Raw genomic sequence first — 12,750 nt, 5'->3', positions numbered from 1 at the left:
GCTGCAATTGATTTCCTGCTAAGTGCATCTGCCACAACATTGGCCTTCCCTGGATGATAATCAATCACACAATCATAATCTTTAAGTAACTCTACCCATCTTCTCTGCCTCAAATTGAGTTCTTTTTGTGTAAGTAGATACTTAAGACTCTTGTGATCTGTGTAGATATAACATCTTTCACCGTATAAGTAGTGTCTCCAAATCTTCAAGGCAAATACAACGGCTGCCAATTCTAGATCATGTGTGGGATAATTTCTCTCATGTGTTTTCAATTGCCGGGAAGCATAAGCTACTACCTTACCTTCTTGCATCAATACATAACCTAAACCATTATGCGATGCATCACTAAATACAGTGTACTCCTTTCCCGATTCAGGTTGAATTAGTACAGGTGCCTCTGTCAAAATTACCTTTAGTTTATCAAAACTTACCTGACATTCATCGCTCCAGTTAAAGGGCACATTCTTCTGAAGTAAAGTAGTTATTGGCTTTGCTATAATAGAAAAACCCTTCACAAATCTGCGATAATAGCCTGCTAACCCAAGAAAACTACGAACCTCTGAAACATTTTTCGGAGACTTCCATCCCACAACAGCTTCAATCTTCTTCGGGTCCACTCGAATTCCCTCTGCTGATATAGTATGACCCAGAAAAGCAACTTCTGTCAGCCAAAATTCACACTTACTAAGCTTTGCATACAATTGCTTATCTCTCAATATTTGCAAGACTGTTCTCAAATGCCTTTCATGATCATCCCTGGTTTTAGAATACACAAGTATATCATCAATAAACACAATTACAAACTGATCAAGGTATGGTTGAAAAACCCGATTCATCAAATCCATAAAAGCAGCTGGGGCATTCGTCAACCCAAAAGGCATAACTTTGAATTCATAATGGCCATAACGAGTCCTGAAAGCAGTAACAGGCACATCAAATAATGTAAAAGTACCCAATATGACATCAGGAGCGTCGGAGTCGTCGCGAGTCCGCATAGCATAGGCACGTGAAGGAGCTCTCGGTGCTGGTCTCTGAATGGGCTAAGATGTTGCCCTCTGTCCTCGTGCTGCTCCAAAACCCCTACCTATTCCCCGGCCTTGTTGCACCCCTGGCGCTGATCTAGTCTCAGAAGCTTCTGGAATATTCTGCCCTCTCGGACAATTTCTATAGTAATGATCCTTAGATCCACATAAGAAACACGTCCCCAGAAGTTTTCGACATTCACCGGGGTGAGGTCTTCCACAATGTTGGCACATCGGTACTCTGTCTGATCCTGATCCTCCAGTACTAGCCATTGAAGTTGCCTGTTGCCTAGGCCTAAACTCTGACATTTGGCTGGGTCTTTGGCCTTGGAATCGACTAGGCGCTGAACTCCTGTTACCTCTGAAGTCTCTGAATCTTTTCCCCGAGAATCGAGAAGCTGAGTGAGATGATTCTGCAGGTCGTTTCTCTTGATTCAAAGAGCCCTCTTCAACTTTCTCAGTAACTTTAAGTTGTTCAAGAGTCCGGGCAGCATGTGATAACTTTGTCAAATCTGATGTCTCCAATCCTACTAGTCCAGCTTGGATAATACTCCTCAGGCCCCTTCTAAACTTCCGACACATATCAGCATCTGAATAATTTATCTCTGGTGCATATCGTGAAAGACGTCGGAACTCAATCTCGTACTGTTGAACGGACCTTCTACCTTGAACTAACTGTAGAAATTCTTGTCGTCGGTCTTCTAAGTATTGTTCCCCAACATAGCACTCACGAAATTTATTCAAAAAGAAATCCCATGTTAACATTTCGGGAAGAGTAGCACGAGCCACACTGGCCCACCACCTGTGAGCCTCTTCTTTCAAAAGTGTCGTTGCACCCTATAACTTTTCATCTGGTGTACAAGTTATGCAGCCAAATATTCGCTCTAACTGTTCCAACCAGTACTCAGCCTTAGTTGGATTATCATCTAGTCTACCTCTGAAGTCCTCAGCGTGATATTCATGCATTTGTTTAACGATTGAAGATTGACTTGGTGGCACATTCCTAGCAATCTGTTGCATTGCAGTCGCCATAGTGCGTAATATATCATCTTGCCCCGCCATAGGAGCAGCAGCGTCGGCTAAAGGAACCTCCTCAGACTCTGACTCAGAAGAAACCTGTAAAGGACTAGAGGCTTCTTCACCTGACATCTCAATCCTGATTAACATGGCAGCTGTGTCAAGTCACAGAGATTTCAAACCTATATGGCATGCTTCTATACATATTAAAGACTCAACTAAAGCCCGAGAATCACCTAACCTGGGCTCTGATACCAAACTTGTAACACCCTTTACTCGGTTAGTTCTAACCGAGTAAAGGGTGTTACAAGGGTTATATTTCACATTCCTTTATCTGTCTAAGATAAGACATCTTCTGCACTTTTTGTCTTTAACCGTTCATGAAAAATTCACTGGTCATTACAAACCCTACAAGAAAACAATATGAAGGGCTATTGAATAACATGGACCAAACAAATTCCCATACAATCAGAATGCTCACTGGAAAATCAAAACATGAATATTAACATCTTGAGCATACATTAGATGATGATTAATAACAAAGTGCTAATGTAATAACTTCATAAGCTTATTGAAATCTACCTTTGATTAACTAATATCAGTATTTAAGAAAATCTAAAGAAACTTGAGTGCAAAGTGTTAACTCTTAAGTTGACATGCACACACACCTTAAGTAACATCTGCATAACAAATAATAACAATGCCACATGTTGCAGCAAAACCAAGAACATTTCTAGAACAAGTGCTTATTACACAAGAATATATTGACAGATAATAACTTATTAAGTATATTGAAATCTGGTTTTGATTGACTAATATCAGTATTTAAAATAAATCTAAAGAAACATGACTGCAGTGTGTTAACTCTTAAGCTGGCATGTCCACACCTTAACTAACTTTTGCATGATGAATAATAACAAGGTCACAGGTTGCAACAAAACCAAAAACATATAAAAAACTAATGGCTATTCGACATGAATACATTAAAAAAAATTAGTTCAATTATCCAAATGATATATTTACTATCAGGTACATGTGAATATTAATCACAAAAAAAATATTATAAAATAAATTCAAATTTTAAAGCAAGAGCCAAAACACTCAAATTCCTCTATAAATAGAACACAAGGAAGAGATAAATGCACTCACCATTTCAGATTCCAAGTTTCATAAATGGCTGCTTTCTTCAGGTTGCTAAAAGATCTTCAACCATGCATACACTTCCAAGTGGTTAATCAAAGCTCGATGTGTTAGAGCATATGAAGTGTCTGGATCAAACAACAAATTAAATATTAGCTCACCAAATTGTGTTCTTGAAGATCAAGAGGTATGCATCTAAATTTATAGTTTTAATTATCAATATGCAGAAAGTTTAATACAATTTTAAATTATTTTTATTGTAGGGGACTCAGATTTATGCAAGTTTTCCACGTTATATAATGCATAAATTCAAGGACCAAATCAAAGAAAACAAAGTTTTATGTATTCATAATTTCTTTGTGAATAAAACCGTGTAACAATCATAATCACTACAAATAAAAATCGTCTATTTATGAACCCAAAAACTCAAGTTCTTGAAGTGGAAGACTTAAAATTCGTAGAACATGTCTTCCAGTTCAAAACTTTCAATGAGGTGACAGAGATAAAAAAGAATTGATAGGGAGTCACTGTTTGGTAGGATTTCTTTTTTCTTTAATGATTTTTGTTAAAAATTTATAGAAATTTAATTTATTTATTGTCACATATATAATTGGTGTTGTGGTGGATATTGGAAATGTGGTGACACAAGGAAACTCTAAACTCCTAGAGTTGCAGATAATGGAAAAGTAAGACATGTTGTGCGGAGACCATGTAGACTATTATTTAAATCAAATGGAGACTATTAACAATGAAATAATTCCAATCATAATTGTGAGATTCCGCAAGGTCAACATGTTTAAAGGTAATTATTTAATTTGTTCAGTAACATATATTTTAATATTATATATTATAGATACTTTACATTTTGTATTCTAATATTTGTATGACTAAATGCAGGTGAAAACAAGATTGGAACATATTTTAATGTCTCCAATGTGCTCCTGAATTATGACTGTAAAGAAGTACATGATCTATACAAATGGTACACCAACACATAGTAGACAAATGTTTTATAATAATAACTATATATGTCACAACCGCACTTTGCTAAGGATAGCGAAAGCGAGGAAAACCGCGACTAATAAGAGGGATTAAAGAAGCGGGAAATAAAAAGGGCTAGAACTTGAGAATTTCACAAAGGCCAAGTCATTTTATATCAAGAGGCCAAGTATTTCATTACATGGTCTGGAAAACAGAATAAACATCTCCTCAACTAAATCAGAGTTGATGGTGAGGTTCTACAATTCTCACTTCACAAAAGAGCAGCGGAATAAGTCCTTACTAAACGACTTCGTGTGTGAAGACACGAATCGTTGGGAGATCAACTTGATAACATCGACTCCGATCATCACTCCATCCTCTTGACGTTCAACCTGCACATTTATAAATACATGCAGGGCTGAGTACAGGAGTACTTAGTGGACACGTGCCGAAAACAAAACATACATTATATATAGTTGTCATCCATCTACAGTATCGCACGGGGGATTTTCTTAAAAGGCCTGAGCTTACTAAGTTCTTTTGTGAGCTAAAAGTTTGACTGTAGACTAGGTTCTTTCATAAATCCTCACTCATCATTCATCGTTCATCATTCATCATTCATCGTTCATCGTTCATCATTCATCGTTCATCGTTCATCATTCATCATTCATCGTTCATCGTTCATCATTCATCATTCATCATTCATCATTCATCATTCATTCCAGTCAAGTGTCGCTCCAACGGTCACCCATCATTCCATGACAATCCAATGACAATCCATTCCATGACAATCCAATGACAATCCATTCCATGACATTCATAAAAAAAAAACAAAACATCTATGGCATGACAACAATTTGAAAAGAATCATAGCTCCATTTTGAGAAAAGATGATTTTTCATAATTTCGCATGTATTTGATTTATATCCACACTAGTGTGCTGGATAAAGAAAGCCCACCTGGTATGCTTATTCTTCAATTCGATTACTCGCTTTGACCTCACTTGCCCTCGAACAATTTATCCTTTGAAAATAAATAGCGTAGCACGCTAATTAGTACTTGAACTATTTCTCCTTAGAAGGAATGCATGTACCCTATGGTATAGCACCTACATCCTTAGTCTTGTCTTACATGATTTTCTTAGTCCTACCTCGGCTTCACTAATCTGTAAAACTTAATTATTCACTTTGCTAAGTCCGGAGAAATTCTATTTTCTTGAAAACAAATACTTGAGCATTTAATATGGATTCTTGGAAAAATCCTTTCTTAATCTTTTCTTTTAATTTTCTTAAGACCGCCCATGGCGTCGCGGGGCGACGCCGGTCGGCCCATTCACTTCTCCAACTTTAATATTTTCCGTCTTCGAAATTTTAATAAACTATTCGGGAATTAATTCATCAAGCTCCAAATCAAATCTTAAATTAATCCCAGCCTCTCATAATTAATTCTTGGCCCAAATCATGGATTACTTACTGGCCCAACTTAAAGTAGCCCATCATAAAAATCACTCTTAATTAATTCAAATGGGACTTAGCCCAATAATTAAACTGGTCCATCAACTTTCTTTGCCTTAGGCCCAAAGCAATGACCCACTTCCTCACTTTCCCCCATCGTGACTTTCTCCCTAATTTCACATTCTTAAATCCCTAATTTAGAAAACACAACAGCGGCTTCTTCCCTCTTCTTTTCTCGGCGATTCGCCGTACAATTGGCTCGCCGGAGATTCGCCGGCTTCGTCTCCTCCATCTCAACTCTCGGTCACCGCACTGACCTCTTCTCTTTGGCGGTGGAGTCATGGCGGAGCGAATTCACCCGTGGGGCTGAGGCGTCGCCTCGGTGCTCGCGGTCTCGCCGCCCTCGTCCCGCTGCGTCGATCGGTCAGCCGGTCCTCAAGGCGGAGCCGCCGTGCAGGGGTGCACGTGGCTTTCACGCCGCTTTGTTCTTTCCGTTGAGTTCTCCGAAGAGCAGCGACTCTGGCCCACTCTCGACCTTCCTTTGACGGCGTCAACGCTGTCTCCGTCTCACACTGCTGCTCCGGCAGCGCCTCCTCCGCCGTCGGCCTCCATCGCTGCTGCCAGCGCCCGACATCAGCTCTATGCGTCGAGTCCTCCGTCACCGAAGGCCTAAAAGCTAAGTCCCTTTCCCCTTTTTTTCCCTTTAATTATTACTTAACTTTTCGGAGTTCTCGATCGATTATTGCTTTCATTACTTGGGGTGATCAAAGGTGACAATTTCTAGGTTCTTCTAAGTTCATGCCATGCAAAAACTGATACCACTTCTATGACCCTAAGTTCTTGTCCAACATGATATCCTATTATGATGCAAAGTATGGGGTTGTGAGGTTTTTACCTCAGTTTGGTGAATCCTCGTTTTTCCCTCTTGCTGCCGTCCGTTTCTCCCTCCGCCCGTCGCACTCCACGCCTGAGAAACTTGGGGGCCGAAAGAGTGTGAGGAGAGGATGGGGCGATGGCTGTATTTATAGGCCAATTCCTTGGCTTCTTGTGGAAGATTTTGGGGAGTGGAGCTTCTATTTTGGGGCTGTGTCCTAACTCACTTTCGAGCTTGGTGTTTATGCCTTTCTTACCAACTTGGTGTAATCCCTGGGGAGGAATCCAGACTGAATCTGATCCTTCTACTTTGGTGTATCAAGCTAAGCTCCTTTTATCTTTCTCTCTCTGTTTCTATTCCAAATTGATGAAGTAGAAGCTGGCAGCTTAGTCATTCCTTTTAACTTGTTCTAGTAATTGCACTCTAACTTTATTTTTTTTTTTGAAGAATGCATTCTAACCCATTTTTATCTTGATGTGGCAGATGGAGGACAACTTCCTTGCTGTCCCTAGGAGGCTGTAGGTTGATTTCTCTTGGCATGGAGTGGGTATGGAACCGAGATGGGTGTGGAGAGAATCCTCAAGGATTTATGGAGATCATGGCATTTGTTTCTTTGCCTCTTTGTAGCTCTCTATGTAGGATAGCTTTTGTAAAGTATAAATTCTCATCTCCATTTTTTAGTTGCTAGTAAATCCTAGATTCTTGAGCTTCTTAGAGCTTAGTACAACTATTTAAATTCGATCATTCCCAAAATAAAATACCTAGTATTCAAAGGTCGAGATCACACGATAGTCCAAAATTACAATCCACGCGGCTAAAGAAATTAATTAAGCTACTAATTCCGATTTATCTCGAAAGAAAGGAACGAAATTTCGGGGTGTCACAATATAATAGCAAGATGCAAGGATTAATATTACCAAACAAAATGTTAGAAAAATTATCAAAAAGGCTCTTGATGAATATGAGGATCTAAAAATAATAAGCCTTGAGGATACATTCTGCTTAGAGATTCTTTACAACATTTACATTCTTCTGATTGCATATTAGATAAAAAAAAAATTATGCAATTAAGTAAGTTGATGCATGCACACAGGAAGGAAATTACGGATATGTAGAGACAGTGCTTCCTCAGTCCTCGCTATGGGGAATGGTTCTATTTATCATGCAAGACTGTACTGCAACAACTGCATTAAACACTATTACGAAGCAATTGAAAAGTATTCTTTATTTTAAAGCAGTTTATCTATTATATATTTATATTTTAAAAGAGTATTACTAATAAAATTATAAATGTCTACATATATAATATAGTAGATTCAACCTTCTATGCATCACTATTGATATGGGACAGAGAGAGTCGCCAAATGATGGGGAAAAAGGGTTGAGAGGTTGTATTAGCAGATATGGAGATATACAAATATATAGTCTATACATATATAGTGTTAAGCATCAAACGTATGAAACCCTTGGATCCTTGGATTGAATGGTTGTGATAAGCTACACTATTAGACTAAGATGCTATATTATTAGCCAAGCTACATTATTAGACTAAAATGCTACATTATTTTACTAACATAGTACATTATTAGCTAAGTTGCATTATTAGACTAATAATCTATATTATTAGATGACACGTGGCATTAATCTAACCGTTAGATCACAATATCCAATGGATAACAAGTGTTTCGATTTTGAACAATATTTGCAAGTTGAAAATGATACATCCCCATAAATACATATATGAGTATTAAAAAATACTCCCTCTTTCCCATTAAAAATGCAACGTTTTCCTTTTCAGTCTGTCCCATTAAAAATGACACGTTTCTAAAAATGGAAACAATACTCTCTCTACTTTTTCTTTTCTCTTACTTTACTCTCTTTTCATTAACTCACAAAACAACACTACATAAAATCTCGTGCCGAAAAGCAAATGTTGCATATTTAATGGGACGGAGGGAGCTAACTGTGTCGTTCTCCAAAAAGCTAACACGTAACTCTAAAAAGCTCCTAAGACCCTTAAAAAGTCCTCACTCTCAATTAACAGTGTCGTTCTAAAGGAAGCTAATTGTAGCGTCTGCTAAGTGGACCTAACTCGCTAGAACTCTCTCATAGTTATGAAGCAAGTTATATTAAATCATACATGATTGTGTCACTCAATCATGCATCATCGGGATTAACTTATGGAAGAAACAAAGTAAAAACAAAACGGATATTAAATAGAAAACTGGAATTGTATAACCAATGTCGTTACTAACACATCCCTAGAATCCTATGAGTTTAGTTGCACATAATGAAATAAGCTAAACACATAGATTGAAGTGAAGACAATTTGAACATAAAACTAAAGCAAATAAAACCCGTAGGTTGAATCCTTGTCGTTCTTGATGTTCTTGAAATCCTTCTTCAACTCCTTGCACAATGACATACTCTAGCTTTTTATCTCTGGGAATTTATGTTGCAAAAAGAAGCTCTAATTTGATGAAGCTTGAGGTCATATTTATAGGGGAAAGTCATTCCTCATTGTAGAAGGAAAAGATCTTCAAAATATGGTAAATCTTGGGCCCAAATCTAGGTCAAATCGGATTCGCCACTTTTCCCGGCGGGCCGCCGCATCTTCTCCGGCGGTCGCAGCTTTGGAGTCCAGAGTCTCGGTACCTTCGGCGGCGGGCCGCTGCATGACCCCTGGCAGTCGCCGGACTTCCAAGCACGAATTTCCGAGGCGGGCCGCTACACTTCACTGGCCGCCGGGCGCCGGCGGTAGCCGTACACCTTGCGGCGGTCGCCTTCTGAACTCCACATTTCCAGACTTTGCGTTTTGACTCCCTTTTTCGGCTCAAATATGCACATTTCTCACAAAACACGACAAAAATACCAAAATGTATAAAATATGCAATTATTGGACATGTAGAGTGACTTTGGCATTAAAAACGGACCAAATAATGGCCTTAAAATAGTACAAAACAGTGTCGTTCCCCATGGTCTTAAAATAATGGCCTTAAAATAGTACAAAATCCGAGCGTATCAATCGGTACCCCATGGTCGACCACCACATCATTCTCAATTTAAAATAAAAATTGAAACAGGCGGCGCTTCTCTCTCCTGGACCGAGGCCTCTTCCTGTTAGGTTGGGTATACTGAAAAGCATGTTTCGAGCAAGTTTCGCTCGAATAGAATCTTGCTTGTATACGTAAAACTCTATAATCCACTTTTAACCCGATTCAGTATTATTCGAGCAGTTTCGCACGAATAGAATCAGTATATTATTACATTGTGTTTGCTTGTGCATTTAGAAGATGTTTTATAAACATTTGAATGTATAAGAAGCAAACAAAGTCTAAGTCTTTTGCTTAGTTGACTGGTTGTGGGCGTCGTCCACTTTAAGGTAACACAGTCGGTTCTATGCAATGCTTTGCAAAAGAAAAAGAAGAATTTCACAACCCAGATAGACTTAGACTACCTATCGTGAAAGGTTGCAATGTCAGTCCGATTATTTCTAAGCCTTACTGAAATAAGATGACGTTGGTGTGGTATAGCACTGAATGGATCTAACAGCAAGACGTGTCTTTATGCTATCTACTGAAAGACTAGGTCTTGATAAAGAACTATTTCTTAATCTACATACGTTAGCATTGAGCATACGGTATTGATTATGCACTACTTTGACTTATCAAATGGTGCGGGTTTTTCGCAATCCAATAATCCTGATATATTGGGTAGTGGTGATTAATATCTAGCGGTGCTAGGATTGCTATTATGTTGAATCGTGCGCGAGGTGAGTCTCGTTTGATAATGTCCTCAAGAGGAGCTTGAACAAGGTTTTATTATTCGGAAAACTGGCCAGTTGGAGTTTTATTACTCTATGAATAATAAATAAGTGTTTCTTGCTAAGTCCACTCTTGGAATTAATAAGATGTTAATTAATAAGTCCATAGCAGATATTAATTAATTAATGGACATTTATATCTTAAGCGCGGGAAATAAATAATATAAATAATGAAAACCCGGATTACTTGTAATTTTGGATTTGGATGGGGAGAGTTCAATATTACTTCTGTAGTGGCTGCTCGTAATATTCCAATATAAGCTTGTATTAAATTGTGGGTTCAATTTAATTAGTAAAAAGCTAATTGGGCGAGCCCATATCCAAAACCTTCCATAGATCCCTGTCTGGGCCCAAAAGGAACTTAATATAAATAGGAGAATAAAGGAGACAGAAAAAAACACAATTTCATTATTTGTATTTTTCGAAAATTTCAGCTTCCCCAGCTGTAGGAATTTTCGAATTCCACTCCTTTTCCCAAAAGGATTTCTTCTGTCTTCTTTATTCGAGTCCTAGTATTTTGGTAAGATCAGCCCACCCTGATATCGAGATACAGTTCGGGAACCAGAGAGAAGATCCGTGGTCTAGTATTGAAGATCATCACGTGGAGAAGGCGCAAGCAATCGTCGATTCTTTGGAGAATCAAATCGGTAACTCTAAACCGTAGAATTCATGTTTTAGGATTTACTTTCTTTGAGCATGAATTATTTGCGTTCTTGCATGCAATTATCTGTTTAACATGTGAATTGATTAATCGCATAATCGGTCTAATAGATCCATGTCTGATTTATTTGTTTTGTACAAGTCTTCCGCTGTGCAAGGGGCACCAAACCCCAGCAATTGGTATCAGAGCCAATTTTTGGCTCTGATTATGTGTATTAATTTCATGTTATGTTAATTGCTTGAATGCATACAGAAAATTACATAGCTGCAACTTTATCAAATTCACGTGAGTTTGTATAAATATGTTTGTAATTTTGTTTCATTACTAGTTCTTTTGATTTGAATTAATTAAAAGAAAGTCTTTCTAGTAATAATAATCACGTGGACTGTATCGGATTTGTTTTCTTTTCAAATTGGATTGGAATGATTAAATGGAATTCGAATCACGCTGCAATCTCTCGATTCGAAGGCTGCAACTTGTAGCAGCAGCGGTAGGTTTTCGAGTGGGAGCCCTTCGTGGGCAATTTCCCGGACTCGAGATGGACTACGCTAAACCAGTGGGAGCTCTGCATGCACCGGGCAGCAGCCGCTGCAAAGGTGACGTCGCAGCAGCGACGACGCAGCAGCAGCAGTGCCGGAGGTGACACGGCAGAAGCAGTGGGAGTCCGGCGGTGCAGAGGCAGCGACTACACCGTAGCTGCGGTGCCTAGCGGGGTATCGGAGGCGACACATTGCAGCGATGACGATGCAGCAGCAGTGTCGGAGACGACGCAGCAGCATCGACATCGGGCAGCAGCTATGTCCCTCCGTGAGCAGCCCCATCAACGGATGAAATTAGGGTTTTCGTCGTATGCGCGACGCTCGCGCGGGTTCCACCCGCGCGACGTCGCATTGTCTCGTCTCGTGACTTCGCTTTCCAAAATTGATTAGGATTTCCATATCTTTGGATTCAATTTTAGAAATAATTCAAGTTTAATTTGGAAATAAGATTTGAATATATCTAGTGGATTTTATATATTATATAAGATTTGATTTTTTTTATATTAAATCATGGATTAATTATAGATTTTATTCTTATTTTATGGATTTGTAGGGATTTAATTCCTAGATGAATCCTAGCTAAATTTGGATAAGGACAATCTAATTTTTATCTATATTCTATGGATTTGTATGGATGTATTCCTAGACAAATCTTAGTTGGATTTAGATAATAATAATATTATTTTATTCTTATCCTATGAGTTTATATGAATTTATTCATAGATAAATTCTAGATGGATTTGGATAGTGATAATCTAATATTTTACTCTTATCTTATAGATTTATATGGATTTATTCCTAGATAAATCTTGGATAGATTTGAATATTATTATAATATAATATTATCGTATTCTATGGATTTATATGGATTTAATCCAAGATAAATCCTAGATGAATTAGGATAAACATTTATATTAATTTATTTTATCCTATGGATTTGAATAGATTTAATTCTATTGGGACAAATCTTAGATGGATTAAAATAAGTATTAATCCAAGTTATCCTTATCTTTTGGATTTATGTCCTAGATAGACTAGGATGTTAATGATATATAAGAAATCCTTACTTAATTGGATATAGATAAATTTATTTATCTAAGAAATCCTAAGTAATGTTTGATATATTCTGGATGTCTATTCTAAATAGAATTAAGATTTGTATAAATCTTGATTGATTGGATTTTATTTTTATCTTAGGGATTATGATGGAAGTGTTTCTATCTAGTAATATCCTAGTAC

General features: G+C 37.9%; 1 long non-coding RNA gene across 1 annotated transcript; it reads right to left on the bottom strand.

Moving 5' to 3' along the window:
• Positions 1–4,309: 4,309 nt before the first annotated feature.
• Positions 4,310–5,160, bottom strand: LOC125198044 (uncharacterized). The gene is made up of 2 exons (XR_007172340.2): positions 5,120–5,160; positions 4,310–4,552 (listed from the first exon to the last, which is right to left on the bottom strand). It is a non-coding gene; the product is annotated as an uncharacterized LOC125198044 (long non-coding RNA).
• Between the last annotated feature and the right edge of the window lie 7,590 nt (positions 5,161–12,750).

The sequence above is a fragment of the Salvia hispanica genome, chromosome 5 (assembly GCF_029641045.1).
Source record: "Salvia hispanica isolate PSC_SH4W2 chromosome 5, Shi_PSC_v1, whole genome shotgun sequence".
In the NCBI taxonomy this organism is placed as follows: domain Eukaryota; kingdom Viridiplantae; phylum Streptophyta; class Magnoliopsida; order Lamiales; family Lamiaceae; genus Salvia; species Salvia hispanica.
The sequence above is the reverse complement of the archived record's forward strand: the minus strand, read 5'-3'. Positions and strand labels throughout refer to the sequence as shown.